Source organism: Leucopleurus acutus (assembly GCF_964270905.1).
Source record: "Leucopleurus acutus genome assembly, chromosome: X".
In the NCBI taxonomy this organism is placed as follows: domain Eukaryota; kingdom Metazoa; phylum Chordata; class Mammalia; order Artiodactyla; family Delphinidae; genus Leucopleurus; species Leucopleurus acutus.
Window position 1 is genome coordinate 84,642,545 of NC_139148.1, and position 16,403 is coordinate 84,658,947.

At 37.2% G+C, this 16,403-nt stretch overlaps 1 pseudogene across 1 annotated transcript; it reads left to right on the top strand.

The window, feature by feature from the left end:
• The first annotated feature begins 1,274 nt into the window (after window positions 1-1,274).
• On the top strand, window positions 1,275-2,074 carry LOC309978274 (adaptin ear-binding coat-associated protein 1-like; annotated as a pseudogene). Its single transcript has one exon. The product of its transcript is annotated as an adaptin ear-binding coat-associated protein 1-like (transcript).
• The last annotated feature ends 14,329 nt before the right edge of the window (window positions 2,075-16,403 follow it).

Consider the following 16,403-nt stretch of genomic DNA (forward strand, 5'->3'; position numbering starts at 1 on the left):
AAATCCTTAAAAATTCAGCAATACCACATGCTTTTCCCATTCACCTTGCTGATAGAAAAGAATATTTAAGAAAGACTTCATAGACTGTGAAAGCTTTAACACGTTAATCCCATTCCATACATATAGAATTCCAGTAATAGTCAACTGTTTCCAGGCACATTTTCTTTCTTTCCTTCTTTTTTTTTTTAAAAAAAGTTAGTTCTTCTTTTTTATTTAGTTTTTTTATTATTTATTTTTATTTATTTATTTTTGGCTGTGTTGGGTCTTCATTGCTGTGCACAGGCTTCCTCTTGTTGTGGCAAGCAGGGGCTACTCTTCCTTGTGGTGCACATGTTTCTCATGGCAGTGGCTTCTCTTGTTGCAGAGCATGGGCTCTAGGCACATGGACTTCAGTAGTTGTGGCACAAGGGCTCAGTAGTTGTGGCTCATGGGCTCTAGAGTGCAGGCTCAGTAGTTGTGGTGCATGGGCTTAGTTGCTCTGTGGCATGTGGAAGTTTCCTGGACCAGGGATTGAACCCGTGTCCCCTGCATTGGCAGGTGGATTCTTAAGCACTGCACCACCAGGGAAGTCCTCAGGCACACTTTCTAAAATCACAACAAAAACCCCTTGGAAAAGTTTATTTAGTGTCTTGCGCTTTTTATTCTAAAAAAGATGATAACTAGTAAAAACAAACAAAAAACATCACTGTCCAAATGACATTTCATATAAGCCCTTAATGTATATCTCCTCTTCAGAATAGAGACAGTATAATTACAATAAAAATGGAATCTTATTAATAAACTTCTGAAGAGTCCGAGTAACAACGAAAAGTTAAGGTTTAATAATAATAGGAATTAGCTGGTTTAAGCACTTTCTAGTACAAATGCATTTGGATTAGCAGCAAAGTATTTGACCTCTTCAAAAAATTCAATATTATCACTTTCAGAAATTTTTTAAAAAATTAAGCAGGTTTTTGTAAGAAGGAAGCTTATACCTTTCTTTCGTATTTACTTTTAAATTAATCTGTGGTAGATGAATAAACAGAAAGGACCCAATAATTTTATTTTCAGATGTCAGTCAGGAGAGAGTAAGAGTTTAGAGGTTCTAAAAACCAGCAGCCAAAACACAAGGTCATTTCCTCAGCAGGATTACTAAAAATGCCAATGATTCTCAGATTATCTGCATTAGTTGTATGCATTACATGTTCTAGACCAGTGGATCTCAAAGCTTAGGCCCTGGACCAGCAGCACAGGCATCATTTGGAAACTTAAAAATACAAATTCTCAGAGCCAAGATGGCGGCCGAGTTGGAGTACGAGTCTGTTCTATGTGTGAAACCCAATGTCAGCATCTACCCGATTCTTCCCTGGGCCTCCAACCACAGTTGCAGGGTATCTGACTGGAAATTAGATCAATCTGATTGGACTGGTTGCCTCTGAATCACTTCAAAAGGGAAGATTGCTTATATCAAACTCGAGGATAAAGTTTCAGGGGAGCTCTTTGCTCAGGCACCAGTAGAAAAATATCCTGGTATTACTGTGGAGACAGTGACAGATTCCAGCTGCTACTTTGTAATCCGGATCCAGAATGGTACTGGGCATAGTGCTTTCATTGGCATTGGCTTCTCAGATCGGGGTGATGCCTTCGACTTTAATGTCTCATTGCAAGATCACTTCAAGTGGGTAAAGCAGGAATCTGAGATTTCCAAAGAATCTCAGGAAATGGATAATAGTCCCAAGTTGGATGTGGGCTTCAAGGAAGGGCAGACCATCAAGTTGAGGATGCTTCTAAGTCCAAGACTACAGGAGCTGGGGGCCTAAGCTTACTCCCACCCCCATCTGGAGGCAGAGTCACAATTCCTTCACCATCCTCCTCAGTTGCCGTCAACAATCATGTCAATCCACCACCCATACCAAAATCCAATCATGGAGGTAGTGATGCAGATATCCTTTTATATTTGGATTCTCCTGCTCTTGTAATGACACCAGCACCAGCTCCAGTTTCTACAAGCAATGACTTGTGGGGAGACTTTATCACTGCATCCAGCTCTGTTCAAAACCAGGCACCACAGCCATCCAACTGGGTCCAGTTCTGAAGAGCACTGGCAGGACGTTAAGGACAGACTTGAAGAATCAAAATGACCTTGACAGCACCAATCTGTGAGGGTAGCTCGGAACCCCTTCCCTCCCCAGAACCAAAATTATTGAGCAGTTGTTTTCATAGCTTCTCCATTGAGTTCAGGCTGGTTGTGTCACTCCCTGGTGTTGTTCCTTGCTGTACAGCCAAGAAAGTATTTCTTATCTCCTGTTCACTATCAGGGCAGGGAAATAGTGGGTCTTATGATACTTGTGACTGACTATGCAGGGCTCTAAAGGCCAGGGTCTCTTTGGTGGGGAAATAACCTCTAACATCTGTAAAGTTTTCTCCATCTTTAAATTCTTTAACTTATTTCAGAATCATCTCGTGACCCTTGTGTGCCTCTTTGTGAAGCCCTGTTTAGCAGTTTCAGGGGAGACAAAAACCTCAGAACTTCTTTTTTCCATTAACTGAAGACTCTAAAAATGGACAGACTGATCTCAGTGCTTACAGATTCAGAATTTTGATAGGGGTGGATGTGAAGAAAGACCTGTTTCCTGGGTCTCTGCTGTATATCCTCCCTCTGGCTTGTCTTATTCAGCGAACATCCAGTGCTGGGTGCAGCCCTCTTCTAGTGTGTTTACATGTCTCTTCCTGTGACAAGAGCGTTGTGTTGGTGGCACCCCACTCTTCTTTTGTCTGTTGAATAGTGCAGCATCTCTGATCAGTGGGTGTCTCTTGGATGAAGGAGGTTCAAGGGGCTATATTTTCCTAGTTATATTCTAGAGAAGCAGTTACTTTCTTGCAGCTCCATCTAGTTGCTGCATTTGAAGCACAGCATTACTTTGTAATGGCCCCATTATTTGTCCTAAAGTTAAAGGGTTTAGAGTTTTTAACCTAATTTGTAGAGCAGAGAGGTTGAAAGCACTTAACTCTTGTTCAGTACCCACATTACCTTGCTACCTGGGTATCTGGCTCCTTTTCATAAACATTTACTTTTTCAATCCAGTTTTTCAACAGAAAGCTGCTATTACATGCACCATCATTTATGAAGCAAGCTGGCGAGCCATGGTTTTAGCTGTGGTAGGTTTTGCCCAAATGATGGCTGCGATACCCATCACCAGGGGTATGTCAGAAGCAAGTTGCTCCCCCACCACTTTCCCTCCCTCTGCCCACCATTCCTTTTACAGTGCTGTGAAGGGGTCCCGCTCTTAGGTGAACTGGCACCAGCTATTTTGTCAGTTAAGGGGCAATTTTGAGAGTGAAATGGGAGGATCTCACTTCTTCCCTTAGCACCTATTTGGATGTGTACCCTCTGGCTGAAGGGAGTCCTTATATTTAGTTTCAAAATAGATTCTCTCTCTTGGATTTCCTTCTTGACTCTTTTTCACTTTGGGTCCTTTTTTTTTTTTTTTCATTGTTTTCCGTTCCAAGCAGCTCTATCCTTACAGAGCCATGGCAGGACATTTAAAAATTCCAATAGAAAACACTAAAAGGAAAGCTGTAGAATACTAGTGACTAACTACTGGGAACCTATTTTCTCAATCTTCCTCTGTGTTGTGTTCTTTGTATTCTCAAGATGATAATATATTATGTATTTGAATTCCTGAAAAATTGAAAATGAAGTTTCAGATATATGTATATAGAGCATATGTATGCTGTATTGGTGCAATAAAGGTAATTAAAAATATGGGAAAAAAAAGTAATGCAAATTCTCAGGTCCCACCTCAGCAGTACTGACTGAGTCAGAAACTATGTGTTGGGCTCGGAAATCTGTGATTTTACCACACCTTCCAAGTAATTCTGATGCACCCTAAAGTTTGATAATTGTTCTAGAATGTTATATTTAATTTCAGCAGTTGTAAACTTAATTCATCATGGAATGAGCATTTTATAAATGTTGTACTCTATGTATTCTAAGGACACTACAGTAGCTTTATTAATGAGGTGGAAAGAAAAATAAAATCTTCAGCTTTAAATGCAACATAATATAGGAACTTAATTATGCCCTCTCTCTTTACCAATCTGATTCATTCTCTCTCCCTTTCCCTCCTGCCTGTAAGCAGGAGATTATATCCCTCCTCCCATTAAAGTCCTCTAATGGCTGTCTATCTCACTCAAAGTAAAAGCCAATGTCCTTATAATGGTTATAATGGTTTACAAGGCACTGAAGACTATGCTACCGATTCCTCATTATTTCTCTGATCTTATCTCCTTCTGTACCTGGCCTCATTCCCTCAATTTCAGCCACACTAACCTTCTTAAATCTCCTTACATTTGCCATGCATACATACACCCATCTCAGAGACTATGCATTTACTGTTCCCTCTGCCATCAACACTCTCCCTTCATATTTGATTTTATGTTTTTTTTTTTTTACCTCTTTAGGTTTTTGCTCAAATCTTACTGTCTTGATAAGGCCTTCTCTGGCTACCCTATCTAAAATTATGATGTCCTCTACATCCTTTTTTCCCAATTTCCTGTTATATTTTCCTCCTTGACACTTATTTTTATTCTTGGAATATTTTCTGACTGGTTACATCTTTATTGGAAGTCTCTCCTCACTAGAATGCAGATTTGTGGAAGCCATTATTTCTATGTGTTTAATTCACTGCTGATTTCCAAGTGGCTAACACGGTGCCTGACACATAGTTGGTAAACAATAAATTCTCGGAAAAAGTAGGAAGACTGGAATGAGAACTTTATAGTGGTCCTGTGATTGATCAAAGTTACTTTCCACTTGGCCCAGGTATAACTTCCAGATAATATTAAAATTCTCTTTTTGCCTAAATATCTCAAATACTTGGTAATAGTTTTTCTTTATTCCTTATCTATCAAGTAATTTCCTTCTAATCTCCCTATGATCTTGAATTTCATCCTTAAATCAGCTGAAATTGAATGTCATCTTGTCTAATAGTAAGATCATGATCAATGCTTTCTTTTTGTTTGCTTGTTCTCAGGATAAGTTTGTCCATCCTTTTATTTTCAATCAGTCTCAATCATTTTGTTTGATATCTATTTCTTATATATAATTGAGTTTATCTTTTAGATAACATCAGAAATCATTACTCTTTTAATTTGTAAATTTAACGAATTTACATTTAGAGATTTAACAGATATGTTATGAATGTCATAGCATTTTGTATCATTTTTTGTTTTTTTAAAATAAAATCTTCCACAGTGTGGTTTGCTTGCTTTGCTTTACTTTTTAATAGATCCCTTGACACTTAGAAAAGTTTGTATTTTTGTTGAAGTAATTATATTTGTAATGACTGTACATAATACCTTGGTACTATATTCTTTTAAACTGTATTTGTTAGTTTCCTACTGGAAGCAATGATAAAATTAGCACGTCTCCCCTCATCATTTCCTCCTCATCCTCTCACCAATCAATTTTAGTCAGTAATATTACTTTTCTTCTTTTTAAAATTTTTATCATAGTTACATTACAATATTGTGTTAATTTTTGCTATACAGCAAAGTAAATCAGTTATATATATACATATAGCCACTCTTTTTTTTTTTTTTTTTTTTGCAGTACACAGGCCTCTCACTGTTGTGGCCTCTTCCATTGCAGAGCACAGCCTCTGGACGCACAGGCTCAGTGGCCATGGCTCATGGGCCCAGCTGCTCCGTGGCACGTGGGATCCTCCTGGCCCGGGGCACGAACCCGCGTTCCCTGCATCGGCAGGCAGACTCTCAACCACTGTGCCACCAGGGAAGCCCTATCCACTCTTTTTTAGATTTCTTTCCCACTTAGATCACCACAGAGCATTGAGTAGAGCTCCCTGTGGTATACAGTAGGTTCTCATTAGTTATCTATTTTATACATAGTAGTGTATATATGTCAATCCCAATCTCCCAATTCATCCTACCCTCCTGTTCCCACCTTGGTAACCATAAGTTTGTTCTCTACATGTGTGACTCCATTTTTGCTCTGCAAATAAGTTCATCTGTACCATTTTTCTAGATTCCACATATAAGCGATATTATATGATATTTGTTTTTCTCTTTCTGATTTACTTCACTCTGTGTGACAATCTCTAGGTCCATCCATGTCTCTATAAATGGCACAATTTTGTTCCTTTTTATGGATGAGTAATATTCCATGTATATATGTACCACATCTTCTTTATCCATTCCTCTGTTGATGGACATTTAGGTTGTTTCCATGTCCTGGCTATTATAAATAGTGTTGCAATGACCATCAGGGTGCATGAAGTTTTTCAAATTATGGTTTTCTACCGATATATGTCTAGGAGTGGGTTGGCTGGGTCATATGGTAGCTCTATTTTTAGTTTTTTAACTAACCTCCATACTCTTCTCCATTGTGGCTGTACCAATTTACATTCCTACCAACAGTGTATGAGGGTTTCCTTTTCTACACACCCTATCCAGCATTTATTGTTTTGGACTTTTTAATGATGGCCATTCTGACTGGTGTGAGGTGACACCTCATTGTAGTTTTGATTTGCATTTCTCTAATTATTAGTGATGTTGAGCATCTTTTCATGTGTTTGTTGGCTATCTGTATGTCTTCTTTAGAGAAATGTCTGTTTAGGTCTTATGCCTATTTTTTGATTGGGTTCTTTGGTTTTTTTGATATTGAGCTGCATGAGCTGTTTACATATTTTGGAGATTAATTCCTTGTCAGTTGCTTCATTTGCTAATATTTTCTCCCATTCTGAGGGTTGTCTTTTTGTTTTGTTTATGGTTTCCTTCACTGGGCAAAAGCTTTTAAGTCTTATTAGATCCCATTTGTTTATTTTTGTTTTTATTTTCATTACTCTAGGTGGTAGATCAAAAAAGATCTTGCTGTGATTTATGTCAAAGAGTGTTCTGCCTATATTTTCCTCTAGGAGTTTTATAGTATCTGGCGTTACACTTAGGTCTTTAATCCGTTTTGAGTCTATGTTTGTGTTTGGTGTTAGGGAGTGTTCTAATTTCATTGTTTTACATGTAGCTGTCTGGTTTTCACAGTACCAGTTATTGAAGAGACTGGCTTTTTTCCACTGTATATTCTGGCATCCTTTGTCATAAGTTAGGTGGCCATAGGTGCGTGGGTTTATCTCTGGACTCTCTATCCTGTTCCATTGATCTATATTTCTGTTTTTGTGCCAGTACCATATTGTTTTGATTACTGTAGCTTTGTAGTATAGTCTGAAGTCAGAGAGCTTGCTTCCTCCAGCTCTTTTCTTCTTTCTGGTGATTGATTTTGCTATTTGGGGTCTTTTTATACAAAATGTAAAATATTTTGTTCTAATTATGTGAGAAATGCCCTTGGTAATTTGATAGGGATTGCATTGAATCTATAGATTACTTTGGGTAGTAGTGTTTGATATGCTTATACTCCTGTTGGTAGCATATCAAGGGGGAACAGTGGGAGTGGACCAACCTGGGCATAGCAATAAGGAGGTACACTGTCTATAAGTAATTTAAAAGCAATAACAAAAACAACTGAATACATCTGCTTTTTATTATTACCATGTACCAGAAATTTAAAACTATATCAATGTAAAATACTCCCTCCTGAAGAGACATGGATCACTCCTACTATTCACCCCCTACCCTACTCCTTGGTTCACCTCTGTGTTCTATTGCTTTGAAATTTTTAAATGATATGCTTTGAATCCCAGCTGTTACAGATAAGGCAATCAGTGAACCAGTTCTGACTCCTGCCTCTACTTTCTTTCTCCATTCTTTTGATTTCTTTTAGTTCTATTATTTTACCATTATTAGGACATACACAATTTTTCTTGTGTTCTTTCTCTGTATTCCATCCAATGGCTTTAGTCTTAGGTATACTGTTAAAGATTTTCAATGTTCGCTGACTGTCCTTTGTTGTAGTTTTTCCACTCATCTCCTGGTTGACTCAAAGTTGTTATCTTGTAAGTTCCAAAAGAAAAGTTTATATGCATTATTTCTTCATCTCTTCCATAATTGATACTTTTGCCTGTAGAATCTACATTTGAAGGGCAGTTTGATGGACTTAATTAAATCCCTGACTTCCTCTTTCCTTCAGGGTTAACAGATTTATATTCTCAAGAACTTCAGTTGTTGTAAGTAACTATGTATGAAATGTTTAATGACATGAAAGATCATATCAAATGAGCAAACAATAAAAGACTATCAAAAATGACCAGTAACATTTGATAAATTGTCAAATACAACATTAATAAATGACAAAATAGTTAAATTAAAACTCACTGTTTAGGTTTTAGAGTAGATTATAAAGAACTGAAAAGAAAAAATAAGAAAAAATAGTGACTGAGATGATATTACCTAGAGAGATAAGGAGATTTTAGAGACAGGATAAAATGAGAAAGTCTAAGATAATTAACTATGGCAGGAGAATATAATATAGAGAAGAACTTTATTTAAAGAGATAATAAATGAAAATATTCCAGAACTGATTAAAAAAGAAACAAACAAGTGCATTGATACAAGATTTAACAGTTAACAAGCATGATTTAAAACACACACACACGGGCTTCCCTGGTGGCGCAGTGGTTGAGAGTCTGCCTGCCGAGGTTGGATGCCTGCCGATTCATCCATCAAGTAACACGGGTTCGTGCCCCGGTCCGGGAAGATCCCACATGCCGTGGAGCAGCTGTGCCCGTGAGCCATGGCCGCTGAGCCTGTGTGTCCGGAGCCTGTTGCTCCACAACGGGAGAGGCCACAACAGTGAGAGGCCCTCGTATGGCAAAAAAAAAAAAAAAAAAAAAGAGATATGTCTAATACTTAAAAACATGGAAAATTTAAAAGGAAAAGGATTGAAAAATATATACCAGACAGATACTAACTATATACTAACAGATATTTTAAAATGTTGGCACAGCTATGTTAATACCAGACAAAAGATACCATAAGATAAAATATTGTTAGGGGTAAAGAGGGTCACTACATGATGATAAAGGGATTATGTGTGTGCATCTAATAACATAGCTTCAAGATTTATAGAGCAAAAAATGATAGAACTTCAGGTATAAATATACAAATCAATCATTATAGTTGTAAGATTTCAACAGACTTCTCTTAATTGACATGTTAAGCAGACTGAGTTTAATAAAAATTTTAGAATATTTGCATTAGAAAATTAATATATTTTACTTAAAGGATACATACTGTTAAGTGCAGGATTATATATATATATGTATATATTTCTAATTACAGAACATATAATTATATAATCCTAATTACATATTATATCCTGCACTCAACAGTTAGAGGGTGTGCCTCTTCTTTGTAAGAACACGTTCATGAAAACTGAATACACATTAAACATAAAGAAGCTATCAAAAATTTCAGAGAATAGATATGCAGAATAATTTCTGATGATAATGCAATTGAATTGGATTATCAATAAGGAAAGGACACTGATACTTTCAGAAATTAAAAGCGCATTTCTAAATCAGTCAGAACAAATAAGTTATAATGGAAATTTGAAAATGCTGAGTAATAAATGACGATAAAATTACTACAATCTAAACTTCTGAATATAACAAAGATGGTAGCTAATTTTTCCAGTTTTTCAAGCTACACTTTTCAAGGCCTTCTTCATGTTTATTCCTGCCTTTATGCCTTTGCTAGTGCTAATTGCTTCCCACCCACCTTGAGAAGATCATCTCTTTTCTATTCAAGTTTTCAAAAGTTCACCTCCAATTTCACCTCATTGTGAAGCCTTAGCCTCTGCTTGTTTGCTAATTGTTTGCCATATTCATTTTGCATTCCAAACTAGATGGTAAGATTTTTGAGGGGGCAAAGACCTTGCATTTTCTCGTAGCACAATGCAAAGCACCACCCCCTCCCAGCTCCATGCCTATTTGTGTTCAAAAAAAGCTTTTTGAATGATTTATAAAATAATTTATAACCTTGCAATGAACTGTCATCTCAGTATGTTTTAGAACAGTATAGCATGGAATTATATTGATGCAATAGTTCACTGGCTTTCTATTTTGCTTCCCTCATCTTCAAAATCTGATTTATAACTAGAAAACTATTTGTTCCTTAAATTCAAGGTCTTAATGTGAATATAACATCTGTTTTTCTTGCTAAATATATCATTAGCAACTAACTTCTTTTGAGGGGGGTGAAAATGTGCTTAACATGAATGAAGTGACAAGAAAAGCATAACCAGAATCCAAATAATCAAAACCAAGTCTTTAATCAGTTAACATTTTACACATTTTATGATTTTGTTTGGTATACTAATAATGGGCCATACACTCGACAGGTGGAAGTACTTGAGGGCCATTGAGCACTGAATTTTCCTAAAGCAGTGCAATTACAGAAACACCTGTGTTAAATAAACAAGCACTGATTTACTATGAAAATATGCAGAGTGTTTAGCAGTACTCCAAAATTGTGATTTGCTTTGATAGACTTTGTGGACTTACAATGAGTAAATGACAACTTATTGTCAGGCAAACTATTACACTTTATAAATTAGTCAAAACTATCCATATACCTGTTAAATGCATATGGAAGCAGAAATGCATGCAGAGTGAGACCACTTAAAAGAGCTCTGTTTGCTCTCTGATAGCATAACAGAAAGAAAAACACAACCAAACTTTAGTCACTCCTCTTTGTCTCATTAGAGGTTTAGATTTGGTTTTTAAGATTGTACTTCCATAATCGTATCCAAAAGTTAGCGCAAAATGGCTAAAATTACTTCTAGAGAGCTATTAATATATCTTTGATGTTGACAAAACAAAAAATAGGAATGCAATCACATTGGCCAGGAGCTTATAATATACACTTAAGAGAAAAATAGAGGGAATCAATACTTTCCAGGTGGGGAAAGACAAAATGAATGAGCAGAGAAAAAGCATTTTCATGTTCTTAAAAGGACATTACAAACCTGGTGATTAAAACCTTCAGAAAGTATTAAAATAATGTGGTGGTGTGCTCTGACTGTTAGAAGTAATATTGATTCAACATAATATTGACTTGCCTAAAACATCCCCTTTTAACATCTGTAAACATCTTTTGGACAAGGCTGAGATGTTTTATAAGCAAAAGTGCCATAGTGGATTAAGGGAATCTTAAGAAATCTGTAAAGTAATATATTTTGGGATACCATAAATATTTTTCTGCGTTTTGGCTTATAATTATTCTCAAAAATACATTTTTCCTTTCTTATAAGATGAACTCAACCAACTAAATATCACTTAACACAATTTTAAGAAGAGAAACTTATAAGAAATTGGAAAATTGGTTACTAAAATTTCAGATAGATCCCTTTCATCCCCTGGTAGTGTCTTGCCTTCCTTAGCCTACCTTCAGTTGTAAGGCAAGAGAACATAAAAGAGCCACTTGAATGTTAGCTGAAGTATAAAATACACAGGATTAATTCTCCCATTGAGCCAGTTGTCTGGATTAGAAGAGAGAAGAAGACTTGATTAATGAAAATTATACAGATTTAGAAATACTTTTGCATATAAGAAATTTCCCAACATATGTGATTTTTTTACATACACAGGCACACACACACGCAATTTGGGTAGAAGCCTGTTTTTAATCCAATGTTGACACAAAGAGGATAACTAGGTAAGACAAGCCAATATGCCTAGCAGTAGAACATAAAAGCTAGAAAGATGAAGACTACATGCCACCAGTTGTGTAAAAGGTAACTTGTATCATGTACCTCCTAAGGAAATAATTGTTCATTAACATGAGAGAAGTGGGAGGAAAACTTGTGAAGAAACAGCAAGTATAGAGTTACTGCATGGGGATAATGTTTCAGAGGGGCCTGTGTAGAGTAGGGATGAGGAGTGGAGGGTTAGGAGGATGCATCAATTGTCTAATTCCACAATAATGTCCTGCAACAAACAATCACAAACCTCGCTGGCATACAACATTAAGTGTTTATTGCTCATGTGCCTATGATGGCTTTCTAGGGGCTTTGCTGATCTTCGTTGGGTTCTCACATGTCTGGGATTTGGCTGGCTGCCCACTCACTTAAACTGACCTTGGCTGGGCTGCTGAGGGCAACTTGGTTCTGTTCACACATCTCTTACCATTCAGCAGGTTATCCCAGACATGTTCTGATGGCAATGGAAGAGGAAAAAGAGAGAGGGTATGCCCAATGGTGCAATCATTTTCAAGACTATTCTTTCATGTTCGCTAACTTCCCAAAGGAGGTAATATGGCTAAACCCAGTGTCAAATAGAGGACTCTGAAAAAAATATGGCAAAGGACAAGGATAAAAGAAGGGGTGAGGCAATTTTTGTAATCTACCATAGGGTTCCTGGAAAGAAAGTGCAACCCTATCCTCAATTTAGTAAGCCAAAGGTGAAACAAAAACAATCTAACCTCCTCTGCAGTGATTAAAATTCAGTAGTCTTATTTAGGGTTTTGGTTTGTTTTCTTTTCATCTTTATATTTATCAAATTGTGCAAGATAATGTTGCAGTAACTGAAAACCCTCAAAATCTTAGCTGCAGGTGGGGTCCTACTCAGGGTAGCAACTCAGGAGTCTGAGCTGATGGAAACTCCATCTCCACATCTGTTTCCACAACTGCTGAAGAGGCAGGAAATGGGAAAGTAGCCAACTGAGTACTGGCTCTAAAGGCTTCATCCATCAAGTAACCTGTGTCCTTTCTGCTCATATTTTATTGGCCAAAATAAGCCACATGACCTCAGCTAAACTCAAAGGATGTACAATTCAACCCTGCCATGGACCAGAAGGAGAAACATAATATTTGTGAATGACCCTAGTGACTACCCAATATCTTACTGGAGAGAGATTCTTGAAGTGATAAGTCTCCATCAATGTCTCCCCACCTTAAAAAAGAAAAGAAAAGAAAAAGAACCTCAGGTGAAGTCTTTTGTTTTACAGGGAAATTTAAAGAATATTATTTATTTTTACAGTGAGAAATGCCTAATATGTTGAGGAATACCTGAACTTTTTTTTTTTATCAATTCCTTATTATAATTGCCTTTTTGAAAGGACAGGTAGGTCAGCCAATCCACAGAATGAAAATACTTAATTTTCAGAGGTGAGACTATTAGAAGTCTAATTAGCTAAATTGGCATGAAACAACTTCCTTTTGGCCTATAAAAATTTTCAAACATTATTTGATTGCATTCAGAATACCAAGGATAAAAATTGATCTTTCTGTTTTAATGTCCCTTTATAACAAACACTGTACGGTGACCTTTAAAGAAGACAAAAATTAATATACACACATCAAGAAATTGGAGAGAAAATCATCTGAGAGCCAGATTTCTATACTGAGAAGTCTTTCAAATTATTGACTTAAGTAGTTATTGTTATTTTAAACAGCCCGCTACTGTGATCAAATCTAATGCTCCACTGCCTCTTATTTTCATCATAAAAATCATTCAGTGAAGTTGTTTCTTAAAAACAAGACAAAATAAAGTATTACATATTGAAAATATCCACATGATAAACAGGAGAGTGAAACCAAATGAATGTGTGCTCCACTTCTTATGTTATTATTATTGTTGAATCTGTGATTAGCTGAAAACTATCGTGGGGTGTACTATATGTGCATGTTTGTGTTTCTTAAAAAGAAGGTAATGCTCTGCAGCTCACAGATAACACAAATAGCATGCGATGCAGTAGTTGCTAAGGGCAACCACAATCCTTTTTTTTTTTTTTTTTTTTTTTTTGCGGTACATGGGCCTCTCACTGTTGTGGCCTCTCCCGTTGCAGAGCACAGGCTCTGGACACACAGGCTCAGTGGCCATGGCTTATGGGCCTAGCCGCTCCGCAGAATGTGGGATCTTCCTGGACCGGGGCACGAACCCGTGTCCTCTGCATCAGCAGGTGGACTCTCAACCACTGCGCCACCAGGGAAGCCCACGACCACAATATTTTCTCTCATTTTTTTAATCCCTAAATGGCCAAACCTAATGATGTCCCCAATACCATAAAATCTGTGGATCTGACCTTAGAAGTTTGACAGGATACAATCTACAATGATTATTGGGTATGTGTGTGTGAGGGGAGGAGGGTGTGAGACATTTGAAGTGAGTGGCCCTAAAATTCATTGCTTCAGGCTGAGGAAAAAAGTATGTGCACTATATTAAAATCTGACTCAATACTAAATATACCCAAAACATGAATAAGTATTGAATAATCCAAGAAGATTGATTTAGCATATGATATTTCTATGCTTTGTGTTCAAATTTCCATAATGCAGTTGGACCAATAGTAGAAAATGAATTTGATACCTTATTTTGAAAAATTCTAAAGATCAAACAATTACTCTGGTTGGTGATAACCAGAGAAATACTCAGCAGCAAATATTGCCAGTTAGGGAATCAGGTATTCCTATCCATTTCTGTTTGGGTTTATTAGAAAGCTATATTATGAAATTCAACAGAAATCTCTTATGTTCTAAAATAGAAGAGGAGATTAAGAGACAAACATATAACTCATATTTTCAAGATAGAATTTGTGTTTCATAGCAAATAACATCCATAGTACATTTGATGGCATCAAGACTAGTCATAAATACTTGCTGAATGTGGAAAATATTCAGTTCCACCCTCTGAGATTTCCAAATTTTTGTCTCGTCCTTTGTTTTTGAAGCCATGTTGCTATTGTTGCTTTACTGAAATTCTGCCACAGGGGTCCATAATAAAAAGTGAATGGGTTCAAAGAGGGACAATTGGCTAAAGGGCCTCCTGTCACTTTGGCAAAATTATTATTGTCTCTGCAGCTGCCACCCCTCTCCTGATGGCAAAGGAGTCCTTATAGGACCAAAGAAGTTTCTGAAGCCAACTGACCTTTGGAAACCATTAGGATATATTGATTTTTGTGTTGCACCATTAATTTGCTGCTATAGTCTGAATGTTTGTGTCTCCCTAAAATTTCTATGTTGAAATCCTAACTCTTGATAGTATTAGGAAGTGGAGCCTTTGGAAGGGGCTTAGTGAGATGAATGGGATTAAGCCCTTATAAAAGAGGCTCCAGAGAGCTCCCTCACCCCTTCCACTATGTGAGGACACAGAGAGAAGGTGCCAGCTATGAATCAGAAGAGGACCCTTCCCAGAAGGTGACCATGTTGGCGCCTTGATCTTGGCCTCCAGAACTGTGAGGAGTAAATTTCTGTTGTTTTTCAGCAACCCAGTCTGTTGCTAAGCCCCCACGAACTAAGCCACTTCCTAAGTGACACACTAGTGTATATTTAGTGAGCAACAGCCATGCTTTATCACATAAAATGCTAATGGCCATGACAGAGTTAGTGTACCTCTGAACCTTTTGTATACTCTTAGGAAAAAGCTTGCCCACAGAGAAGTTACAAAACAAGGCTCTCTGGTAGGATTGATTTTTCATAGTGCAGTCTGTGAGGCACATTTAGAAGAAGAGGAGGCAGATACCTGTGAGACTGTGCTTTTATAAAAGAAGACAGGCTTTTTATCCAGTTGGAATGTTTGTTTGTTGGTTGGTTTTACAAAACACACTAAACCCTTTGTCTGACTGTCTGTTTGCCTGTTTATACCCTAGCTTAGACCCCAAAAGGTGATTTTGTTTAATTTGCTTCTTACTCTGTCTGATTTAAATCAGCACAGGGAAAAACAAAAGCAAAAAACTCCACACTTTATCTGTAATTTTATTACCAGTATTTTACACTCATTTATTTGTCTTTTGATTATATCATGCACATTTTTTTATCATTAAGTAATCAAAAGTATTTCATTGCATCTGGATTTGCGTAAGAGTTAGAAATCTTTCCCTAGTCCCAGGTAATGGGTATACAGTTTCTATTTGGAGTAATGAAAAAGTTCTGGAAATAGATTGTGGTGATGGTTGCACAAAATTGTGGATGTACTTAATGCCACTGAATTGTACACTTAATTTTATGTTACATGTATTTTAGCATAAAAAAATGGTTACAAAGGAAAAAAAATAATAGTAAATGAGCATGGCCACCTCTGTAGAACCAAGATTCCACCAGACTCTTCTAGGGTCACTGGAGATTGATGGCACGTGAAGTGTTCCACCCTCTCCCCAGCCCTCCTTTTCTGCTGTTGCTTCCTGTACTTTGTTTGGAAAGAAGACAGACACCTCATTGTTGTAGTATCTCAGCCTGATTCTATTGTATATGAAATAATCGCAGGGCTAATCAGGCTGCTTCTGCTGGGCCCACTCCACAGCTGTGGCTATCAGCAGCACACAGCAGGGCCTGACAACTCCCAGACTGACAACCCCTCCCAGCAAAAAGCTTGCCAATTAACCTGCAGTCACACTGGATCGAAGACTGACATTCATTATTTTAATGAAAACAGGAAGAAAGGGCACTATTGAGACCCCCGAAAACGAACCCATTATTCTGTTGTATGTTCTGCTTAGCAAGGTACAAAAAGAGAGCTCAG